This window comes from Panthera leo, chromosome F2, assembly GCF_018350215.1.
Source record: "Panthera leo isolate Ple1 chromosome F2, P.leo_Ple1_pat1.1, whole genome shotgun sequence".
Lineage (NCBI taxonomy): Eukaryota > Metazoa > Chordata > Mammalia > Carnivora > Felidae > Panthera > Panthera leo.
Genome location: NC_056695.1, coordinates 41,568,466 through 41,594,090, shown reverse-complemented (window position 1 = coordinate 41,594,090; position 25,625 = coordinate 41,568,466). Strand labels below are relative to the sequence as shown.

Genomic DNA, 25,625 nt, shown 5'->3' with positions numbered 1-25,625 from the left:
CTGAGCAAACTAATATAATGACTATAATTTATAGAATGTAAAATAATGTGTTGGTGAGGATGTGGAGAAATTGGACCCCTCATATATTGCTGGTGGGATCAGAAAATGGCATAGCCACTGTGGAATACAGTATGGGGTTTCCTCAAAAAGCTAAACATATAATTACCATATGACCCAGCAATTTCACTCTTAGGTATATGTCCAAATTAATTGAAAACAAGGACTCAAACAGATACTTGTATGCCAATGTTCATTGTAGCATTATTTACAAAAGCCAAAAGGTATATCAACAGATGTAGTATACCTATACAGTGGAATGTTATTCAGTCATAAAAAGAAAGGAAGTTCTTACGTGCTAAAAATGGATGGGCCTTGGGAACATTATAGGTGAAATAAGCCAAACACAAAAGGACAAATTATATGATTCCACTTACATGAGGTATCTATTTTTTTTAATTTTTTTTAACGTTTTATTTATTTTTGAGACAGGGAGAGACAGAGCATGAACAGGGGAGGGTCAGAGAGAGGGAGACACAGAATCTGAAACAGGCTCCAGGCTCTGAGCTGTCAGCACAGAGCCCAACACGGGGCTTGAACTCACGGACCGCGAGATCATGACCTGAGCCGAAGTCAGCCGCTTAACCGACTGAGCCACCCAGGCGCCCCTACATGAGGTATCTAAAATAGGCGAGTTCATAGGAGCTAGCAGGGTTTGGGGAAGGGAGAGACAGGAAGCTATGTATTAATGGGAACAGAGTTTCTGTTCAGGGTGATAAAGTTTTGGAAAGAGATAGTGGTGATGGTTGCACAACATGGTGAATGTTGTTAATGACACGGAATTGTATATTTAAAAATGGTTAAAAACACAAGTTTTATGTATGTTTTGCCACAAAAAAATAATAATGACTAGAGAGTTTGGAAGATAGCAAGAGAGTGTGGCCTCATGGAGTCAAGGAAAAGAAAGTTTATCAAAGGAGAACGTAGTTAATTAAGAATGTTAAAGGTGAATAAGTGAACTGATCCCCTTAGCAAGAACTGATCAATGGAAATATGGTAGTAGAAGTCAGACAGGGTGGGTTGAGGAGTAAGTAAAAGAGGAGGAAATGTGGGTGGTTGTAGCTAAGTCAGTCAAGAAGTTTGATAAGATGAGAGAATTGAATATGTTTGATGTTGATGGGGAAGATACCGATTGAAAAGAGGGGTCACAGAAGAATGAAGGGATCGTCTAAGGGCAACTTGCTTGAGGCAGAGCAGCAGAGTCCAAAGCATGGGTGCAGTGGCTGGGCTGAGACAGGAAGAGGAACTGCCCCTAAAAGCAAAAGGAAGAGAAGGAGAGATGAGGGCGATTGGGGATTCATTCAGTTCTCCTGTGAAGTAGAAGGTGAGATCCACCAGCTGGGGGCAGCAGGGGGGTGAGACTGAAGGAGAGAAGTTGAAAAGAGTGGAGAAGGTTTGAAGTCAGCATGTGGGAAAGGGAATGAGGAGTGAAGGTGGTTTGTCTTGCAGTGCTAAGGGCTGGTCATGGGTGACTTTCTCCAGCACTGCTCAGCTAACGGCGTCAGGTTTGGAGAGAGCATGGAAGGAGGGGCCTGCTCTGAGTTAGGGTTTCCCCAGATGGTACAAAATTGAAGGTGCAGGAGAGTTGAAGGCTGAAGAGGCAGAAGCCATGGGGAGTTACCAGGGGGCCCGGGGCTCTGAAGGTGGGGGAGGAGTGGCCAGCAGGGTGAGGGGTTAGGAAGTGGAGAGCATTACCGTATGCCACCCACACTTATCAGGGGAGCATTTCTGAAGTACAATTTCAATCACGTCCCTCCCTTTGAATCCACCAACTTAAGTAAAGACTGAGCTCGCATTAAAAGCCTTTCCCAGTGGGGTCCAAATGTGTCCCACTTCAGACGTATTCCCAAAACCTTCCCCATCATCTTCTGTCCCTTCTGTTCCTCTTGGTAGACCTACCCAATAGTGAACCAAATTGGACTATAAGTTCTCCATTGCTTTCTTACCTCTGTCCACTGCTTATGTATTTTACTCCCTCAGGAATGTCCTCTCCATGACATAAATCACACTCCTTTATCAGCATTCTTATGGTACTTAATGCACATGTCTATTACAGCCCTTGCCACATTTTATTCTAACTTTTTTGTTTACATTTGTCGAGGGTATCTGCTGTACTCATCTACCCAACATCCCTTCTACCATGGCCCCTCACTTTTTTCGGCAACAGATCCACCGTGCAGTTAGATAATTGCCCTTCCTTCACTCATCTGGATCTGGCATGAATCCCAGTGCGGCTCCAGGACCATCAGGCTATAGTTATGGGCACATGACCCAAACCAGGCCAATCAGCATCTTTTCTCAGGATCATATATGTGGAAAGTGAAAAGATCTCTCTCTCTTAGGTCTACTAGCTGAGATGATGTCATCCAGAAGTTGTCTGTGGCCAGTTTCCACACCTTGACTTCTAACCACTTCCACATAAAGGAAGCCAATTGAAATGGGGGGCCGGGGGGGACGGAAACCCAGGCAGGGATCACATTATTTGACTGATGCCACCTGATGTCACCTTCTTTCCTGGAACTCACAATTGTACCAGCCATTCAAGTGCCTTTTTTGCTTAAGCCTGCATGAGCTGGTTTTGTTTACTTGCTCCCAAAAGAGTCTCAATGAGTATATATGTTGTCTCCTCTGCTAGACTCTAAGTCCTCAGCTAGACATAGACTTTGAATCCCAGCACCTTGCTTAAAGGGTGACCAATAATGTGAAAGAAACATTGAAATCCTAACAATCATTCCAGGCCCAATTCAATTTCATATCCATCTATAAAAATTTTACTAAACCTTCAGACCAAATAGGCTCCTTCTCAGAACTCTGTGACTCCTAGTGGCCTGTTATAGACTTTGCTTCTTATTTTGGCTGTTTGCATTCTTGGCCATCTCTCCCTACCAGATAATAAATACACTGGATGCAGGGCTTAAGTCTGTGTAGTAAGTGCTCAATAAAAGTTAACTCTTCTTCATTGCTCTCCCATGTGCACAGAGGGAAAAAGAGAGACAGTGAGACTCAGTTTCTGCTCTGAGGTGCTCGCAGCACATGTTCAACAAATAATGGGAATTGCCTTGGCCTGAATAGAAAATGAATAGAGAAGAAAGAAAGTAACATATATCCTTCCGGAGAAACAAAGCTCTAGACTGAGAGCAAAAGATATTTTTATCACGAAGTGTTAGAAGAATGCAGAACAGGCTCAGAAACATTTTATAAGTAGATCAGGAACCAAGTATACTGGAAATATAAAACCACTCACAAATAAAGTCAAACACGGCATTTCCACAAATATACACTAGCAACCATAGGAGTCAGTAAATCCTCTTTTCACTGTCTCCAAATTTCTTTCCAATTAAATACAAGTAAGTTAATCTGATTCCCCGTATATGTGTAACCCTAGATAAACACAATTGCTATAAAATGCCCTGCTTCAAAATACAAATCAAAGCCACACGGAGATGCCACCTCACACCAGTCAGAGTGGCTAAAATTAACAACTCAGGAAACAACAGATGCTGGCGAGGATGTGGAGAAAGGGGAACCCTCTTGCACTGTTGGTGGGAATGCAGACTGGTGCAGCTGCTCTGGAAAACAGTGTGGAGGTTCCTCAAGAGATTAAAAATAGAACTACCCTATGACCCAACAATAGCACTACTAGGAATTTACCCAAGGGCTACAGGAGTGCTGATTCACAGGGGCACATGTACCCCAATATTTATAGCAACACTTTCAACAATAACCAAATTATGGAAAGAGCCTAAATGTCCATCAATTGATGAATGGATAAAGATGAGGTTTATATATACAATGGAATACTACTTGGCAATGAGAAAGAATGAAATCATGCCATTTGCAGCAACATAGATGGAACTGAAAGGTATTATGCTGAGTGAAATAAGTCAGTCAGAAAAGGACACATATCATGTTTTCACTCATATGTGGATCTTGAGAAACTTAACAGAAGACCATGGGGGAAGGGAAGGGGAAAACATAGTTACAAACAGAGAGGGAGGAAGGCAAACCACAAGAGACTCATAAATACAGAGAACAAACTGAGGGTGGATGGGGGAGTGGGGGAGAGGGGAAAATGGGTGATGGGCATTGAGAGGGCACTTGTTGGGATGAGCACTGGGTGTTGTATGTAAGCCAATTTGACAATAAATTATATTTTAAAAAATTAAATAACTTAATTGATTAATTTAATTTAATGCCCTGCTTCTCCAGAGAACACTGATGAAGTTTACATTGTTCCAACTATTCCGGCTCTATCTTAAATATGCTGGCGGAACTTCATTCAACTCTGTGGCCCCCATGCACCACCACCCTGAAGCTTTCAATCTGCAGACACTCTGGGAAGGAAATATCTGTTGGATGAATGGTGAGCAACTTAAATCAAACCTCCCTCAGGTGTGATCATATCCAACTTCCTCACAGTTTTCTCTTCAGCTCCTTCAGAGGTTTAAGAGTCCAGCTGGACAGCCAAATTGAAGCAGAAGTCTATGCCAGAATCTTGGAATCTTAGTCTAATCTCTGGATAGCCTTGGGAGAATCAGGCAAAAGGCATCTGACAAATATGCCCAAAGTGATTATGTCACCTCAGCAGTAAGAACATTGTTCAGTGTCCTCAGTCACCTGAAAGCTCTCCGTGTTGCAGTTAAGATCTGGAGAGACCAGCCGGCTGGCTGCTCAGCAGGGTGTCATCACAAAGTGGCATTACCAGGGTGAAGCACCAGAGGCTCAGGGCCTCAACTTTTCTGCATTTGATCAGAAATTTGATTGGACCTATTGTTCAAGATAGGCGTATTAGTCAAGAGTTCTCCAGAGAAACGGAACCAGGAATGCCTTGTGCAGTAGGATATTAGGAGGATATTTATCCTAGGAATTGGCTCCTGTGATTATGGAGCCTGATCTGCAAGCTGGAGAGCCAGGAAAGCTGGCAATATAGTTCTGTCTGAGTCCAAAGGCCTGAGAATGGGGGCTGGGGATAGGGGGGAATGATGGTGTTGGTCCCTGGTGAGGCAGAAATCCAACAACCGGGAGCACCAATATCTGAGGGGCAGGAAGAGAAATGTCTCAGCTCAAGTTGAGAGAGCAAATTTATTCTTTCTCTGCCTTATTCCATTCTTCTTCCTCTACACCCTCAGTGTAGACTGGAGGATCCCCACCTCATTGGCAAGGGTGACCTTCTTTACTCAGTCTACTGGTTCAAATGCTAATCTCTTCCAGAGACACCCTCACAGGCACACTCAGAAATAATGTTTTACCAGCTGTCTGGGTCTCCCTTAGCCAAATCAAGTTGATAAAATTAACCATCATAGAAGGGTGATCAAACTCTGGGAAACTAAGTCACACTCCCCCAAAACAGTTCCCAATGGGTCAGAGATTCAACCAACCGGAAATTTAGTCCTTCTACCCTAGTGAAATAAATACAGAAACTTTATGCACAAAAAGGTCAGAGGATTTTTTTTTCTTTTTTAAAAAAAATTTTAAGTTTATTTATCTATTTTGAGAGAGAGAGCAAACAGGGTAGGGAGAGAGAGACAGGGGAGAGAGAATCCCAAGCAGTCTCTGCCCTGTCAGCGCAGAACCTGATGTGGGGCTTAAACTCACGAATCCTAAGATCAAAATCAAGAGCCTGACGCTTAACTGAGTCACCCAGGCACCCCAAGAATGTACAATTATTAAAGCACTGTAAGTTTTGAAACAGCCAAACTGAACAATTCAGGTCAGAATATACATGGAAAGACTGAATTATCTGAATTGTGCACCCTACTCCCTGTCATCAGATGATTATATGATTTTGCTTTACTTTGTGCTCTGTAGACACAAGCTTGCTCTTTAGAAGAAGCTTCTTGGGCACTTTGTGAAGGAAGAGCTTAGTGCTTTGAATGGTTTGTTGGGACTCCATCATCCCTTTGGTGCATTTACTTATATTTACTGAAAAATTTACTTATATCTAAATAAAAAGAAAAATGAACACATATTAGCATTTAGTATAAAACACCAAACCTGAGTTATAAACCACATTCTACATCATGTCATATTTTTCTTTTTTTATAGGTTCTATTGTGAAAATTTCCCTCCATACACAAAAGTCAAGTATAGTAATCCTCCATGGGCACCTGAGTGGCTCAGTTAAGCCTCTGATTCTTGATTTCAGCTCAGGTCATGATCTTACCTTTGCGGCTTTGAGCCCCCGCTTCAGGCTCTGCGCTGACAGCCTGCTTGAGATTCTCTCTCTCTCTCTGTCTCTGCCCCTCCCCTGCTTGTACTCTATCTCTCTCAAAATAAATAAATAACCCCCCCCAAAAAATCCCCCATGAATCTTTCACCTAACTCCAATAAGCATCATATTTTGCCTTCTTGTTTCCTATCTCCCTCTTGGTTTGGCTAGGATATTTTAAAGTGAATCCTAGACATTAAATGTCATTTCACCCCAAAATACTTCATTATACATCTCAAAATATGACATTTTATAGTCACAGTGGCAATATCACACCTAAGGATTTTTTTTTCTTGTAAGAAGAGGGGATTAACTATTCCAACTATTACATAGTTGGAATTTTTCTTTATAATAGACATGTTTTACTGTTACACTAAAATGCACATTTTTAAGTTATTGTAGCACATAATTCATCTGTGAGACCAAATTTTGGTTCTGTGAGGGTAGAGACCATGTTATTTTGCCTTGACCCGTACCTCTAGCACATAGCACAATGTCTAAGATGCTGTAGGTGCCAAATAAATTTCCAAATAAGCTTCTTTACTCTTGTCATTCTATTCTAATTTAAAAAGTGTTCACAGTCATATAAATTAGGGAAAGGCTGTTTAGTCAACAATCAGAGTCTTTAGACACTATAGTCCATAGTTTCCCAACTTGCAGATAGTGTCTATTAGTGGTTTGTGAAATTAGTGCAGTGAATCACAGCTGGCATTAAAAAAAAAAAAAAAGAATAGAATTCAGTAGGAAAAAAAAACAGTACATTTAATGAGGATATTGTTTCATGAAATTTTGTTTCCGTTTTGCACATGCTGTGTGGTGATGTAAAATGTATTTCTTAACTCTGGGTTGCAGTCAAAAAGTTGGAGAGCCACTGGTCTGGTCTCATTTATACACACACCCTGCTCCCCAGCCATAACAAACCACTTTCAGTTCCCTAAAATGTCATGCCAGTTTCTGCTCTAGAGGACCTGGTACTTCTTGTTTCCTTTACCTGAAACGTACTTGCCCTCCTTGTCTACCTGTGGGCCCCTGGCTTTCTCTTCAAGATGCAGCTGAAACCTCTCCCCTGTGAACCCCTGTGATCCTTCTGAGCAGAGCCAGACTCCCTACCAGGTGTTTCCCCCTCCCCTTCCACCTGATTCATCACAGTGCTGCTCACTAGACAGGTAGTCACCTCTTCTACTAGTGTGGGTTCCTGAGAATGGGGACTTCATGGTCCTTACCTCATATGCCAGGGCCCCACACAATGGCTGTAGCACTCAGTACATGACTGTCAAATAATTACAGGGCAAAGCCTTTATAAAGAACAAAGCAGTTCTTTATGTAATAAAATAGAATAACATCGGGGCGCCTGGGTGGCTCAGTCGGTTAAGCGTCTGACTTCAGCTCAGGTCACGATCTCACGGTCCGTGAGTTCGAGCCCCGCGTCAGGCTCTGGGCTGATGGCTCAGAGCCCGGAGCCTGTTTCTGATTCTGTGTCTCCCTCTCTCTCTGCCCCTCCCCCGTTCATGCTCTGTCTCTCTCAAAATAAAATAAATGTCTCAAAAATAAAATAAACGTTAAAAAAAAATTAAAAAAAAAAAAAATAGAATAACATCCAAACTGGAGCATCCAAATTTTTCAGCAGAAAGTGAAAAAGCAAGATGCCATACAGTGTGGATAACATGCTGCCAGTGTGTGTGTGTGTGTGTGTGTGTGTGTGTGTGTGTGTGTGTGTGTATTTGGTGGCAGAGAGTAGCTTTGGAAGAATATAAAGGAAACTAAGTAACAGTGGTTGCCACCTGGGGACAGGCATAGAAAGGACACTATTTCACTCTCTGCCTCTTGATTTTTGTGCTGTGTGCATGGGTTACCTGTCATGAAAATTAATTAATAAATATTCCCCCAAAATACTTTTATAAGCAGTGAATATAAGAAAGACAAGATTAAAAAAAAAAAGACAAGATTCATGGCTTCCAAATATCCCACATGTAGAAAGGCATAATTATTTTTTCTCGACTGATTTAAAAAAAAAAAAAAAAAGCCTGTATCGTCTGTGACACTTAAAGATAAACCTAGACTTTTTCTGATTTACAGCAAAAAGGAGAAGTTGCCTCTCCGTCTAACCAGGACAGCCTGGGTGTAAGGGGGAGACTGGGGTGGATGGAATTGCAGTTGCCCAGAAATAAGCAAACCTCCAACCTTTATGGAAAACCACAGGTCCTTAGGAAAGCCTGACTAATGAACACTCAGCAATTGTCAAAGAAGGCAATGGTAACAAAGGAGAATCTAAGCTAATTTTGTAAGCATTTGGAGAATAGGGTTCTTCTTCCTGCATTCCTCTGATGGGGCTCTCCAAATTCTTCACCTCATTAAAATATTCCTTTATATAAGGCTAATTATGAGAATTAAAAGAGCTGCTTATTACAGATCTGGGTTTCTATGACAACAGTAAAGTAAATGCCCAAGTGTCTGAAGCATTGAGAAAAATAATATACACTAATAATAGGTAACCCTGTGAATCCTTTTAATAAAACAACTAATTGAGAGCCAGCTACTCTACATGTTATAACAAGAACGACTGTGGAGATCTGCATACTTCTTAAAACCTAGCAAAACATCCTCTGTTAAAGTCACTGAAAGGATTCTGAGTCAAAATACATCCTACTTTAGGAGTATCATTGAGGTGTTCCAAGCATACCTGTTGTGGAAGGAAAGATAGTTTTCCCTTTTACATTACATTACAAACCTGTCCTTTCCATTTCCTCCCTCCCTCCCTCTCTCTTTCTGTTTTGTTGAAGTGCCTGCTGAAATCCTGGCAGGGGTGACCCTGGCCCCAGGTCAGGGCCTGCCCCAGAGCTGTGTGCAAAAGCAGCAGGGAACTTGCTCCCTCGTGCTGCATCTGGTTCCTCTCCTCAGCATGGAGGATGGACTCCACATGGGGAGCCCTGAGATGGGCCTTTTCGGATTAATGTTCTCAAACGCACATTCTTTTCTGAAACAAGTTATCTTCCAGACTTATTGCAAAGCAAATGGCATGATCCTCTATATTCATTTGCTATGGCTTCCATAACAAAGTACCCCAGACCAGGTGGCTTACACAACGGATGTTTATTTGCTCACAGCTCTGCAGCCAGCAGTCCAAGATCAGGGTGTCAGTGGGCTTGGCTTCTTCCGAAGCCCCTCTCTTTGGTGTGTGGGTGGCCATCTTTTCCTACCTGTGTTTCCCATCATCTTCCCTTTGTGTGTGCCAGTGTCCTAACCTCCTTCCCTTATAAGGACACCAGTCATATTAGATTAGGGCCCACCCTGAAAACCTCATTTTAACTTAATTACCCCTTTAAAGACCCTGTCTCCAAATACAGTTACATACTGAGGTTCTGGGGGTTAGGATTTCAACATACGAATTTGGGGGAGCACAGCAGGATCAGTTCATACCAACTAGCACGCTCCTTACCAAGGTCATTTTGCTGTCCTTTCCAGTAAGGTGAGCACCACCCAATATAATTGTTGTCTTTGTAAGAGGAGGGGATTAGGACACAGATACACATAGAAGGACAAATGCCATGTGAACATGAAGACAGCCATCTACAAGCCAAGGAGAGGGGCCTCAGAAGAAACCAACCCTTGATCTTGGACTTCTGGCCTCCAGAACTGTGAGAAAATAAATTTCTGTTTAAGCCCCCTGATCTGTGGTATTTTGTTACAGTAGGCCCAGCAGACTAGTGCACTTAGACCGGAAGAATTGTTGCGGCTATAGCTTATCCGACAATCTGCCACACCCTCCAAGACCTTATGTTCCTTGTGGTCTGGAATTCTGTTGTTCTTGTGCATCATTGGCATTAAATAAATATTACGTGTTATTAAGCCTGTTTTTCAAGGCAAGAGAAGAAAGAGAAGCCAGAGAAAATGGTAAAGGATCAGAGAAATATGAGGGAACTAGAAGAATGTTTGTGTCACAGAAGCCAAAGAAAAAGAGAATCTTGGCAAGAGATCTTTGGAAATCTCAAGAAGGATGAGGGCTGAGAAATGGCCATTGGATTTGAAAATTGGTAATTGACACACCAAATAGTTTGCAGCGTGAGAGGGGCTGAGACGGGTGGCAGGGAAGAAATTCACCAAGGAGAATTTTACATTTTTACCATATATTTCTACTGCTTGATATGTTTTACATTAAGGATATATCTACATGTAAATTTTTTCTTAACATATAATCATTTTAATTTATTTTTTATTTTTTTTTGAGAGAGAGTGCACATGCAGGCACATGAGCTAGGGAGGGGTAGAGGGAGAGAGAGAAAGAGAGAGAGAGAGAATCTTAAGCTGACTCCACACCAAGTGTAGAGCCTGAATATTTAACTGAGCAACCCAGGCACCCCTCTCCCATATAATTTTTAAAGAAAGAAAATGAAGTCCTCTCTGGGCCCTCTACCCCTACCTTTTGGAAGTACAGACTTCCAGGAGTTTAGTGCACATTCTTATACGTTGCTGGGGAGTGCAAAATGGAAGAACCCCATTGGAGGGCGATTTGGCAATAAAAGAAAAACCAAAATTATAAATGCAGTTAACTACACTTTAATAAAATTGTTTAAAAAACATTACAAATGCATAAATCCTTTACACACACACATACAAAATGGCACTATGTACAAGGATATTCACTACAGCTTTATGATAGGAAGTCGGAAATAATCCAAGTGTCTTCCAATAAGGGACAGTTAAATAAACTGTGCTACAGACACACAATGGAATCTTATCCTGCTGTTTAAAAAAAAAATGAGGAAGCTCTTCTTGTACTGATATGGAAAGATTTCCAAGATAGATTAAATGAAAAAAATAAGATACAGAACAGTTGTATGCTCCTTTTATGTAAGTAAGTAGGCAAAAGAAGAATACATTTATAAGTATACAAATAATATATGTATTTTTAAATTTGCTTATATTTGCATAAATAAACTCCAAAGGGATAAGAAGCAAATAGAATTGGTTACCTGGAGAGGAGGGTGTAGATAGAGACAGAGGATCATCCTAGATTATTTTCCCATTTATATACAATGTTATTAGATCCTTATAACAAATCTAAGGCAAGTATTATTATCCCCATTTTACAGATGAAGATTAGAAAAACTAAGTCACTTGTCCTGTTTATCAGTTTAGGCAGCTGGTAAACAAGGAGCCTGATTCCAGTCTAGCTCTGCCTGGCTCCAAAGTCCATGCTGTAACATCGTTCAAACTGTTCCCCAAATAAACACAGGCCCCTGGTCTTCAGATTTATGATCTAAAATAAATGACATCAAAGGCAGAATAATCAAAAGTAATAGCCAAACATATTTTAACATGTTTATGCAAATACAAGGGGCTAGAGATTGGGAGATGTTTTTTTATTAGAGGGGCTGGTCTTACTGGTGGTTTGTGTTTGTTTATTTGTTCCTTTGTTGGCTTCCTGGCTTTTTAGATGTCTGGTTTGGAAGCAATAAGTGGAGGAGGGGATGGAAAGATGATCTACTTTATGTGGTATATACGGTTCCCTTAGGCAAATAATTTTTTTGAAGCTTTTGAAGTTTTGCATTTGTGCTGTTTAGCTCCTGTACATGTGGTCCAAGAAAGCCTGGAGATAAAGGAAGGGAAATAAAAGGTGAAGAAAAGTCCCTTCCTGGTTAAGACTTCTGCTATCACTGCTACAAGTCTTCTGGGTAGAAAGGACTTACTGTCTGAGCATAAATGGAAAAATCTGGAGTTCATCCAACGACAAGAAGGTTTTGGCTCCCAGTTAAGTTATACTGAGTGTTCTAGATCTTTTCTTAACTAATTGTGTCCTTTTTTCCATGTCATAAGGAAATCTCTCTTAGGCCAGAATCCTTTTCTAAATGGAAATATCCAAGCCTTGAATGAAGTAGCTCTTACTCTGAGTAGTTCACATCCTGAAGTCCATTGGTTACATATTCATGGTTGTTATTTATGTGTAAGACCTGAGTGGTCCTTCAGAGGGGTTCTAATTAGAACTCTCTGAATGGCAAGGATTTTTTTTTCAAGTTTAGTGAAAAAGAGGGGAACCTTCAGAACCCATAGTAGAAAGTGGAGGGTTCTCCATGTCTCAGTTCTCTGATAAAGATGGAATAATAGAGTAGTCGCTTCTTCCTGAGGTGACTCCTGTCCCCACTGCAGTGACTTACAATGCAAGGACCACACAAAATTGTTGCCCTAGTTCCAAACTACCTTATGAATACTTTGCCTTTGTCTTGCAGCAAAGCTGACATCCGGGCTTGACCCACGGGCCTTTGGTACTCCCAGCATGACTAGACCACACCTTGTGGTGCTTTTGTTCTGGAGACCAGACTCTCCTTGGCTCATGACAACTAATAGAAGATGAAGCAATCTTAGCTATGACACTGCTAAAGTCAATGTAGGGTAAAACTTTCCTTCTTTGTGGTCTTAAGGGGAAATAAGAACCACTGTGATCTGCAACACTTGAAAGAGACTTAGCACTCCCTTGGTAATGGATTAAGTATGACACCCAGATCCCCCCCACCCCCCCCCCATCCACTGTCAGCATCAAAGCAAAAATCTGAATGTGTTGGCTGGTGAAATGGTTTATTGGCTGGGCAGTGTCTCACTGTTTTCATTCAGGGACCCTCGGTTCATTAATTTCACTACTTACTCATTCATTGCTCATTTTCTCATTCATTCGTATGTATTGAGCCAGACGTCGTATTAAGCACTGCGCTTGCAACAGAACAAGACAGAGAAGCAATCTCTGACCTCAAGGAGCTTATGGTCCAGCTGTAGTTCTCTCCCTCACCGCTCCCAAACTTCAAACTGCTCCCTCTCACCTGATCTTCAGGCTTCAGAGCCAGAGCTCTGTCTCTCAATCTGCACGAGTGCCAGTTGTCACTGGAGAGCCCTTAGCCTATCAGCTTCCAGCTGAAGGAAGTAGTGAAGTCTAAAAATAATCAGCATTATATAGTTTAAAATACCTTTCTTATTTGGAAAACAACTCATTTGAGCCTCACCACATATTTGAGCTGGGTGGAAATTTCTTTCTTTCTTTCTTTTTTTCTTTCTTTCTTTCTTCCTTCCTTCCTTCCTTCCTTCCTTCCTTCCTTCCTTCCTTCCTTTCTTTAAATAACAGCCTTATTGAGACATAATTCACATACCATACAACTTAACATTTAAAGCATGCAATTCAGTGGCTTTTATTTTTGTAATGTTTATTTATTTTTGAGAGAGAGAACAAGCCGGGGAGGGGCAGAGAGAGGGAGAAGCAGGCTCTGTGCTGAAAGCAGAAACCCCTATGCAGGGCTCAAATCTGAATTGTGAGATTATGACCTGAGCCCAAGTTGGACACTTTAACCAACTGAGCCACCCAGGCGCCTCATCATTAGCCATTTTAAAGTGTACATTTAGTACACTTTAAAGTCAGTAACATTTAGGGGTGCCTGGGTGGCTCAGTCGGTTAAGCGTCCGACTTCAGCTCAGGTCATGATCTCATAGTCTGTGAGTTCAAGCCCCGCGTCAGGCTCTGTGCTGACAGCTCAGAGCCTGGAGCCTGCTTCAGATTCTGTGTCTCCCTCTCTCTCTGCCCCTTCCCTGCTCATGCTCTGTCTCTCTCAAAAATAAATAAAAACATTTAAAAAAATAATAAAGTCAGTAACATTTGGGGTTTTCACAGTATTGTATAAACAACACCTCTCTGTAGTTTCAAAACTTTCATTATTCCAGAACTCCTGTACCCATTAAATAATCACACCCCATTTCCTCCTGTCCTTAACCCCTTGCAACCTCTAATCTGCTTCCTATCTGTATGGATTTGTCTATTCTACATATTCTTAAAAAGGAATCATAAAATATGACCTTTTGTGTCTTGCTTCTCTCACCTAGCATCATGTTTTCATGGCCCATGCATGTTGTAGCATGTGTCAGTACTTTATTCCCTTTTATGGCTGAATGATATTCCATTATGTTGATATTTCATATTTTATTTATCCATTAATTAATAGATGGTGTATTTCACTTCATTTTATACTTTGGAGTATTTCATTTTATATGTGAAGAAACTAATGCAGATAATTGGCTGGATCGTTCAAAGCCAGGTTTCCTGGCTCCCAATCCAGTGCTCATCCCAGAAAATCCACTAGGTCCCATAACTTAAAAGTACACGTTCATTTCTATCTAAAACATTTATCAATCAGATTGTGCAATAGGGAATGCAGCTAAGAAATGCAACATAGATTCTAGGACCATCACCTCAGCAGCCTCCTCACTATTTGCTATTGCCTTTTACAGGTTTTTCCCAATTTCCAGGGAAAAAAGAAAAGTCAATAAAAAAATGGTCCTTTGCCGAACATAGTTCTCACTCTTGCCCCTGTCCCTTTCTCTGATTCTATGTCTCTCTTTTATGTTGTTGTCTGTGAACAAGCCATAGGTCATTAGAATGGGCCCGTGAGAGCTAAGACTGAGAAAAAAAAGTTCCTGATTAAAAAGAAGTACATCAGAGGTCAACAGCCATCATCATTCAACTTCAGTTGCCAAGGCACAGGCTCCAGAATCCACAGGCCACATACGCAAATGTTAAGAAATTCATCCCAATTACTCTTGTCTACCCAATAATTTTATACACTTAGATGAGGCACTTGGTGGGGAGATATTGTAGTGGAGGCTACTACATTATAATAATTATTTCTGTATATGGAGGTTTTATTCAATTTTAAAAGAAAACAACTTTAGACCCTATAACAAAGCAAATCTGTCCAGCTTTAGATCAAATTCCAAGAGTAGCCAGCTTCTGTTTTTCAGTAGCTGGCCAGAGCATCTGGCCTTAATGAGCTCCACTGACATTTCTTCATCCCATATAGTGTAAAACAAAACCAATCCAGACTCCTTGATAAGCTTTACATGAGTTTTACAAATGGTTTCTCTAATGGTAAGCCAAAATCATTTTTTGTATTCTCTCCAGATAACTTTACTGTAACATATAGTAATGTGGTGAGTCTTGTGTAAACTGTCAACCAACGCTCTATGATATAAAAATCAATATACTGTATATGCAAGTGAAACAGTGCATAGATTCTAACCTGGACCTACTAGGAAAACAGTCTCAATACATTAATCACAACACTGTGAAAATCTGTTCAGGCTGCTATAAAGAACATCATAGACTGGGTGGTATATAAACAACAGAAATTTCTCACTGTTCTGGAGTCAGAGAAGTCCAAGATCAAGGTGCCGACAGATTCAGTGTCTGGTGAGGACTCACTCCCTGGTTCGTAGACGGCCATCTTCTCACTGTGTCCTCAGACAGCAGATGATAGGGCAAGAGAGCTCTCTGGGGTCTCTTTTGTAAGGGCACTGATCCCATTCGTGAGGGTTTCATCTTCATGACCTAATCACATTCCAAAGGCACCATCTCCAAAAGCCATCATATTAGGGATTAGGATTTCAACATATGAATTTGGGGGGGACACAAATATCCAGTCTATAGCATGTAGCAAGGCTAATAACGTTGAATAAATTAACTCAGAAACATCACAATTAAATACCAGCGTAGTAAGCCAGGCTAAGAGAAGGAGGCTGATATAAACAAGAAAATGTCAGAATTTACTGTGCAGAATACCAAATTGATGTTTCAACCCCAGTGAGTTTTTTGCAGTTCATCTCTCATTTCCCCTCTGTCTCCGGCCTTCGTCTCTTGGGGTTTCCTATTCCAGGACTCAGTTAGCTAGCCAGCTTAAATCTGGGTACATCTGCCAGCCGGGAACTATTCCAGTCAATAGTGACTGCTGTTCCTCTTATGAATATTTGTGTGCTAAGAACTAATTCTAAACATATTCTAATGCCAGTGCACCTCCTATTCTAATGGTTTGCTCTGTCCTGGCGTGGCTGGAGACATAATGAGTCCCACAAATCAGCACTCTTGGACAGCAGACCTCCTTCAGGGCAGGAAGCTCCAAGGGAGAGGAGTGAGTGTATGTCTAAAATGAAAAACCTGGTCTTTCCCTCCTGTTGTGGGAGGGGGGAAACCCTCAGTTCAGTCTGTCTCCTGAGTGTTTCTTTTACTACTCACACAAAACACTTCACTTCTGACACTTCTGGTCACCAAATGTGGGGGGAGGGGTTCTCCCACAACAACAAGCAAGTCTCCAGCACCAGCTGGATGTCTTACAATTTGACTCAATCCTGACACTATCTAGCCAGAAACACACCCTCATTTCAGATGCCAGTTGTTAAGCCCAGGTTATTACCTGTGCTTCTGAACTACTGACTATTGATAGGAGGTTCCAGTGACCCCCCTCCTTGGGGTTGGTTAATTTGCTAGAGCAGCTCACAGAACTCAGGGAAACACTTACATTTACCAGTTTATTGAGGGATGTGATAAAGTATACAGATGAACAGCCAGATAAAGAGATACATAAGGCAAGATCTGGGAGGATCCTGTGCACAGGAACTTTTGTCTCCATGGAGTTGTGGTACAAAATCATCCTCCCAGGATGGATGTGTTCACCAGCCTGGAACCTCTCTGAACCCCACCCCCACCCCCAGTACTATTGGCATTTTTTTGGAGGCTTCATCACCGTAGGCATGATGAGTCATTAACTCCGTTTTCAGCCCTTCTCCCTTTTCAAAAGAATGGGGGAGGGGAGCAGAGCTGAAAATTCCAAACTTCTAATCATGGCTCGGTGTTTCTGGTGACTAGCCCTCAACCTGGAGGCACCCAGGGTTGCCTTCTTAGAATAAAAGACACTCCTATCACCCAGGAAATTACAAGGATTTCAGGAGCCCTGTGTCAGGAACCAAGAGCAGAGATCAGTGTATAGTTTTTATTATCTCACAATGTCCTACCATAATTTCTGAAAGAGACTAGGAGCAAAACATCAAGGCATATTAATACAGTACTAGGAAGAATGCATCTCTGATTTGCTTGTTCATCTGTAAGGGCGAACAAACCGAGAATAACCAGTACAAGTTGAAGAATACTGCATATAGTATGATTACATTGGCTTAAAATTTCAAAACTATATGTCCCCAGGGATATATACAAATTTAGAAATACAGTAAAGAAATACATCAGAATGTAAACACCATCCTGGATAGTTGTTACCCCTAGGTGACAAAGAAGCAGTGCTTTCAGGGAAAGGCAAAGGAACTCAATGGTATCAGGAGTTTAATTTCTGAAGCTGAGTGATGGGTACAGGAGTGTTAGGAGCACCATCTGTTCACAATGGAGTTCCTTTTTTTTTTTTTAGTTTGTCAGCTTTAACGATTAACAAAGTAAATGTTGAGAGACACCACCACATAAATGAGAGCTCTTTCCAGTCCTCAATTTGTCTGTTTCATGTGCCCAGTTAGTCTTTTTTTTTGTTTTTTGAGAGAGAGAGTGTGCATGCATGCAAGCAGAAGGGCAAAGAGAGAGGCCAAGACAAAATCCCAAGCAGACGTCTTTCTGTCAGCAAAGAGCTTGGCACGGGGCTTGATCCCATGAACCTGAGCCAGATGCTTAACCAACTAAGCCACCAGGCGCCCCCAGCATCTTTTCTTAATTGTGGTAAAATATACATAAGATTTACCATTTTAACCACACAGGTGTTCTTTTAATGATACTGGCTCACATGTGACAGGTGAATATCAACATGACACAGAAATGCAGTTGGTTCATACACAACTTTTCCAGTATGTTAGTATTTTGAAATGATCAGGGCAGACCTTCTCACAAAGAGGAAGTGTTCATCATATTTGAGGACCCCAAGGAAAGAGCTGAAAATCCCACATCAGCGCCTTCCTTGAGTGGATATAGGGGCTGGTTTTGTGGCTTCAAGAACCTCTGCATTTTCCACTACCTGAAGCCGTCTGGGGAAGTTGGCAGTGCAGATGGCAAATTATGAAGACCCTTCTTATGTTTAAATAAAGTGATTCAAGGAAGTTAGATTGTATTTTTTATAAGTTTTTAAATTTATTTTGAGAGAGAAAGAACGAGCAAGCAGAGGAGGAACAGAGAGAGGGAGAGAGAGAATCCCCAGCAGGTTCTGTGCAGTCAGCGCAGAGCCCAGCACGGGCCTTGAACCCACAAACCCCAACATCTTGACCTGAGCTGAAATCAAGAGTTGGACGCCTAACCAATTGAGCCCCAAGAAAACTAGATTGTATTTTTAATTATGGTGATGAGCATCTGTTTTGGAAGCAAATGCCTTTAAGGACCCTCATCTCTAAGGAGGAAACAGGGGTGCCAGGATACAGGCTGCAAAGAAAGACCATGTGTTTGGTTGCAAATGCGAATGGAGAGTGAAGTGTGCCAGGATATTTATTAGGATGGTTATTTTTATTAGGGCTCTGCTTACAAACTTCATAAGATTTTGAGTGCCTGTTCTTAACTCTGTTCTTCCCATAAGCCCTTTTATTTGTCATGCATGATTTGGCTTGGTACGAGGTTTTTCAAAACTACAGAAGAATTGTTCTTGCTGTCTACATATACTCGTATATTCTAAACAAATCTTAAAAGTAAGAAAAGGCTGTAATAAGGAGAAATAATCTAAGTAGGAGAGTGACTTCTTTTCTGTCTTCTGGGCTGATGTTAACTCAGGGGCGAAGCAAATCAAAATGGCTTAAACAATAAGGAAAATATATTATTTCATACAACATAGAGTTCCAAACATAGGGTGGCACATGTAGAGTAACATAATGATGTCTTTGAGGTCTGAGTCACTTTCCATCTTCCTCCTCTGCCATCCTTACCACCTTGGCGTTCATCCTGAACTTGTGCCTTCTGGACACAAGATGTCTGCCATAGCTTTAAAACTCAGTGTCATGTAACTGTGTTCAAAGGCAAAAAGAAGTTTTTGCTTTAGAGTCTTTTTTTTTTTATTAGGGAGAAAACTCTTTCCAGAAGTCCACCTGCAGATTTCCTTTCAGGTTTCTTTTGCCAGAGTTGGATCACGTGGCCATCCCCTAGCTGCAAGAGAGGCTGTTTAATTTTTAGCCTTTAGAGAGGGAGGCAGCTCTACCAGCAAGGAAAACACGATGGGAATGGCTCTTGGGTTGGCAACCAGCACTGTCAGCCAAGGTAGTAGGTGACCAGTCAGGTCTATCAGCAGACATAACCAATGCTTTACTCCATGATGTCACCTTTAAGATTATTCCAGTTCTTAAATGGTCTTTTCATCACAAAGTCTGTAATGTACCACACCCTCAAATTCACCCTATGCCTTTCTGCCTCCCATCTTTTGCACATTCAGTTCCCTCAGCCTGGGCTTCTGTCTCCTTCCCCATCTGCTTTTAGACATAGAGTCCACTCTTGAAGATGCCACTCAAACACCACTGTCTCAGTAAAGCCTTCCAAATAATTGGTCATTCTTTGCAACTCTCTCCTCTGGTCTCCCATAGCATGAGGAAATTCCCCGACACAAGGTCTAGCACAGGGTCTACAAAGGCTCAACAATTCTGGTGGATTGAATTGAACTGTTTTGCCCTCTGAGCTGAAGAAGGAAATTTAATAGAAAACAAGTTTCTCTTCATATTATAGTATTTGAGGGGATTTGAGTGAAGTGATATTGCACAAAGGAGCCACCCTAAAAGCTTAACATTGTCTTTTTCTGTTTTACACTGTGCTTTAACTATAAAAATATTTCTTGCCCAAATTATTTAGGAAGTTGACCTAAAAGCAGTTGTTTTCCTCTCCCAAATTATTGGAGTGACTGTTTTCACCCTTTCAAATTCTTTAACTTATAAGCACTGGTCTTTATCGATTTTTAACCTGCTTCTCAAAATTAGTAACATGTTAATAGTTGTTGAAGTTGGATGGTAGGTGCACGGGAATTCATTACACTACTCTACATTTGTGTATGTTTAGAATTTCCATACAATTAAAAACTAATTGGTTCTCCATGTTTCAGAACCTTTGAAGCTTATGGTTATGTATTTAGTAGAAAGTATAGTAGATATTCAAATATTACACATGGGAAATTAGTTTCCACTCAATTCAGACACAAAATCTGCAGTCTTTTTGGTAGGGTTTTCTTCTTTCCTTCCCCAGATTCAATGAGTCATGAAGCTTTATTCTTCCATTTACTTTTGGGAAAAAAGTGCCAATGCAGAGTATGAACATGTGCCAGCTCGTCAATGATGTTAAAGTTCTTCACTGTTGAGGGGCACTTGGGTGGCTCAGTCAGTTAAGTGTCCGACTTCAGCTCAGGTCATGATCGCATGGTTTGTAAGATCGAGCCCCATGTCAGGCTCTGTGCTGACAGCGAGGAGTCTGCTTGGGATTCTCTCTCCCTCTCTCCCTCTCTCTCTCTCTCTGCCCCTCCCCTGCTCATCCTCCCTGTCTTGCATGCTCTCTCTCTCAAAATAAACATTTTTAAAATGTTCTTTATTGTTGATATGTACTTTTTTCTTTTGATTAGTTACTTCTGTGGCCGTGTTGGGTCTTTGTCAGGTGGGTTCCAAGTGCGATGGTTTCACATTTGCTTAAGTAAGCTAGAGAGCTTTCATATAAGGGAAGGGAAGAGGAGAAGGGAGAAAGAAAGAAAGAAAGAAAGAAAGAAAGAAAGAAAGAAAGAAAGAAGAAAGAAAAGGGAGAGAAAGAAGGAAAGAAAAGAAAAGGAAAAGAAAAGAAAAGAAAAAAGAAAAGAAAAGAAAAAAAGAAAAGACCTTTGACTCAGCTGACACCAAATTTTGGCAACAATAGTTAACCAAAGGCAAAATTAACCAAAATTCTTTTAGGTGAGATAACAACTTTACTCTTTATGTGATCTCAGTAAATGTGTCTTTCAGTTCATATAAAAGGAACTACAGAGGTTGCATTTTATCACATTTTTTTGTAGAAGATATACACAGCAGAGCTTCCTCCCTTGTTCCCTTTTTACAAAGTTCTGTCTGTTCTCCACGGCTTAGTTTAAATTCTGCCTCCTCTGTGAAACCCAAGATTGAGGTCTCTATTGTAATAAAAATAATTATTACAATCTTAGCCAACTTGTATTGAACTCTTACTATACCAGAGGCCACAAGTTGAAGAGCAATTATCTACCTACTCACCAAATTCATTTGGGAAGAATAGCAAGAATAGAGTCCCAAGTCCTTCCTCTAGAGAGCCTAATTTGGTAGCTCTGAGGTGAGCCATGGAATTTCCACTTTAATAAGAACCTTCTGGTGATTCTTCAGCCCAGCTAAGTTCAGGGAACCAGGTGGAATGAATAAACCCTGGGCCCTGGACACCCTTTGGATGCAGACTGCCTGGCCTGCAGACTATGAAGATTCATTAGCTTCCTGTAAAATCCGCTGCTAAGTAGCTTTTATTGTGCTCAAGCTTCATGTATATTCTTCTACTTAGTTCTTGCAACAACCCCATGAGAAAATTATTATCTCCACTTTATAGTAGGAGAAGACAGAGGCTTCAAAACAGAGGCTGAGGGAGATGGTGACCTGCCCAAGATTATACTGAAAGCAGTGCCAGGAAATCCAGGTGTGCTGTGTCCCGGAGCCGACTAGTGTTGTCAGAACCACAATACTGAACGTTCACACTCTGCCTTTATGAATCTTCTCTTTATGTGAATGAGCCTGTTAAAGTTAGAGATATAATGAGTCTTAAGTTGGTTGGCTCCTCTGTATTACTGTGGGTCACCGGTGAGTTGGGACTCTTCTCAGCTTTGCAGCCAGAATCTCAAGGTTTCCAGTTTATGCAAACTCTAGCAACTACTTGCTTAACCAAATTCATAGGAGGCTGACCAAGCACATGCAATGCTAGTATGTTCATGGACAACGGGAGGGTACCTACCTGAATATCAACCCAGTCAAGGGACTAAATCACAGGTCGGAAGATAGTTGGGTAAATCTGGAATCAGAAATAGGAGTGGGATGCCATGCGGCAATATTTTCATCATGCTAGGTTAAGCAAACAAATGACTGTTTCTGCATGGGAGGGATACATCTGTCCAACCAATAGGGGTGGAGGTCAAGAAACAGAGCTCTTATCAACTCTCTTAAGAAAGCACTGAATAAAAGGTAACAATTCTTATTTTCTAGTCTTCCTTTTAAAACAAATCTCCATAGGGGTGCCTGGGTGGCTCAGTCGGTTAAGCGTCTGACTTCAGCTCAGGTCATGATCTCAAGGTCCATGAGTTCGAGCCCTGCGTCGGGCTCTGTGCTGACAGCTCAGAGCCTGGAGCCTGTTTCGGATTCTGTGTCTCCCTCTCTCTCTGACCCTCCCCCGTTCATGCTCGGTCTCTCACTGTCTCAAAAATAAATAAATGTTAAAAAAAATTTTTAAACAAATCTCCATAAGCACAGTTTGTAAAACTATCTTGATTATAAGCATCTAAGAGCCCAACTCACCTGGCTTACTGAAAATCTAAGTTGCAGAAGACCTGGCCTCACCATGGCCAGATTGGGGTTCAAGTGGTTTGCTGCTTTCCATGTACTGTGTAATTCTCAGGCTCCACGTGGAAGCAAGATGGCTACAGCTACAGTTGCTGCAGCCACAAGGTCCAAGTACAACATGAAAAAAAAGGAGCCTCTTTACAGTGGCTTCAATTTAACTCGCTTAAATTACTTGCTCACCTTTGAACCAATCATGAGGCAAGAGGAATGTGAAATGCTGATTGGCGTGGGCTTAGATCATGTGCTATTCCTCTTGAGGCAAAGGTGGAGCCCCAGACACTTCATGGGCTATGGAAGGATGGATGCCCAAACCAATAAAAGGCACTCTTGCTGAAAAAAATGGGAATAGAGGTAAACAAAGATCAACTAAACTATGGCTTCATGCCCAATACAGTTAAGGTATCAGGTGACAGTGTTAGTTTTCTTCTGACAATAACCACAGGCACACCTTCCTCAGGTACCCCAGTCAGCTTCTTTGAGCTTGGGTATCTCTCACAAACCATTTCTTAACATGGGCAATTTCTGCAGTGGACTAAACTCCTTCAACATGAGTAGTTCGACTTCCCCAGCATTATAAAATATATATAAATATAAATATAAATATAAATTATTATTTATAATAATAATTATTTATATATATAATATATATAAATTATTTATATTTATATTTATATTTATATTTATATTCATATATGTATTTCATCCCAGTCTGTTTTTCATGGATAAAGTTTGGTTTTTGTCACTGCCTTGTTTTACATTATTGTCATCCTCCTACACATATTTCTACTTTTCTCCTTAGCATTATATCATGAACATCTTTCCAGATTATTACATAGACTTTATGAGTGTAATAAATTTTTATAAAAATATTTTAAGGAGCACCTTTTTATAAAAATATTTTAAGGAGCACCTAATATTTTAAGGTGGCTCGGTCGGTTGAGTGTCCGACTCTTGATTTTGGCTCAGGTCATGATCTCACAGTTCATGGGATCGAGCCCCATGTTGGGCTCTGAGCTGACAGCAGCAGGGCCTGCTCGGGACTCTCTCTCTCTCCCTCTCTCTCTGCCCCCCACCCCCATGCTTGCCCAAGCTCTCTCCCTCTCTCTTTCTCAAAATACATAAATAAATATTTTAAAAATATATTTCAAAAGATTATTACAAAAGTAATATGTTTGTGGGGGGAAAATTCAAATAACACAGAAGTGTGTAAAGTTAAAAAGTAAAATCATCAGGTTTTAAGAATGTGACCTAAACTCATGCTGAAATCTCTACCTCCTTATAAGACCTTGAGAAGAAATTTTAAAGATACGAAAAGGAAGGAAGGAACGGAGGGAGAAAAGTAAAAACAATATAGCCACTCCTGGAAGTAAGAAAGGCCCCTCTCCATAATGGCTTCCTTAAGGAAGGGGAGATGGGAAACCATGTGAGGAGCTGAGGCACCCCCATCCCAGAGCCTCCACATGGGCATTAACATAGCCAGACCACAGCGGACTCAGGGTGGAGGCAGAGATACAGTCCAGGTAGCAGGTGAGCTCACCCAGCCTCTGAAAAAGGCCAGCACCATCCAAAAGAGACAGAAACCTCCACAAAAGGAGGACCTTGCACCTGAGAAAACACAGATACCAGAACAATGAGGATGTGAAAATTAGGGATTTCAGATCCTCAGAGACACAATTCTCAGTCTCCATTCTGGAATAGCCCGGGAGCTTTTGCAGATCAAGATACCTACTGCTCCCCAGACCACATTTAACTGCTCCCTAGACTTCACTAACCCCCAGTTAAGTCAGAATTTCTTGGGACTCAAGCATCAGTATTTTTAAAGTTTCCAGGTGAATCCAGTGTGCAGGAAAGGTTGGTTTCAGCTATCCAGTAGGGAATCACATTCATGAAATGAAAACAGAAGGCTTAGGGCGCCTGGGTGGCTCAGTCGGTTAAGCGTCCAACTTGGGCTCAGGTCATGATCTCGTGGTTTGTGAGTTCAAGCCCCTCATTGGGCTGTCTGTTCTCAGCACAGAGCCCGCTTTAGATCCTCTGTCTCCCTCTCTCTCAGCCCCTCCCCCACTTGTGTTCTATCCCTCTCTCTCTCTCTCTCAAAACTCAACATTAAAAAAAGAAAACAGAAGGCTATAAAACAACAACACATGATCCTAAGAAAGAATCAGCTAATGATGCTGAAAAGAAAATAAAATAAAATTGTAGACAGAAAAAATTAATAACCTGAATATCTGACTGGAAATGACCTGAAGGCAGTCCCTTCAGATGAGCCATGTCCCAGCATTCGTTCTGCCTCTTTCCTCCCCCAAGCCCTCCCTCCCTCTCTTTCTCTATTCCCAATCTTAGATCCTGTAAATACAGTCAAAAGAGCACCATATAAAAGTCTAGCAAACACGAGCAACAAAAAAGTTTCTGGGAGACCAGCAGCTGCAGGTCACAGGAATTCTGTGAAAGTGTGCTCTTTCTAACTGCCTTGGCTCCCCTTTGCCTGAGCCTTGGTGGGATTCAAACTCAGGACCTGGGAGGCACACCTGGAACTTTCAATGAGGGTACAAATGGGGAAGCCTTGAACGAAGGAATAGTTCAGTAGACATCTCACTGTGCCTTCATCTGCTCTTTTCTCCTCCCACACCTCCCTCCTAGGAAGATAAAATCTGGCAAAAATGATCAATTAGGACAGCTTTAACGGGGAAAATAGACTCAAGAAAGCCACCTGCAGCATGTGGATGAAAGGGGACCCTCCATCCCACCCATCCCCCATCTCTGTCTCTGCTGGCCCCAGCAGCATCAGGGCAGGGAGAGAAAGGCTTGCTCTATCCTACGGACAATTTAGTATTTGCATGACACAGGTGGGGCTGGCAAGCACCCCACACAGTAAATTTGGAAGGCCAGAAAGACAGCAGTGAGGAGCTAGAGTTTTGGAAACAAACCTGGGTTTGACTTCCTGGCTGCCACTTACTCGTTTGGGACCTTGAATGCCTTGGGTTTCAATTTCAGGTCAATGCTTGAGGCAAATGTCTTCACT

At 41.5% G+C, this 25,625-nt stretch overlaps 1 protein-coding gene across 13 annotated transcripts in view; it reads left to right on the top strand.

Moving 5' to 3' along the window:
• TP53INP1 (tumor protein p53 inducible nuclear protein 1) overlaps positions 1–25,625 on the top strand; it is a 155,002-nt gene that overhangs the window by 87,931 nt on the left and 41,446 nt on the right. For all 13 annotated transcript variants that reach the window (XM_042923422.1, XM_042923415.1, XM_042923418.1 and 10 more), the window contains one exon: positions 4,267–4,420. The gene's annotated coding sequence lies outside the window, so the exon portion shown is untranslated. The remainder of the gene's footprint in view (positions 1–4,266; positions 4,421–25,625) is intronic.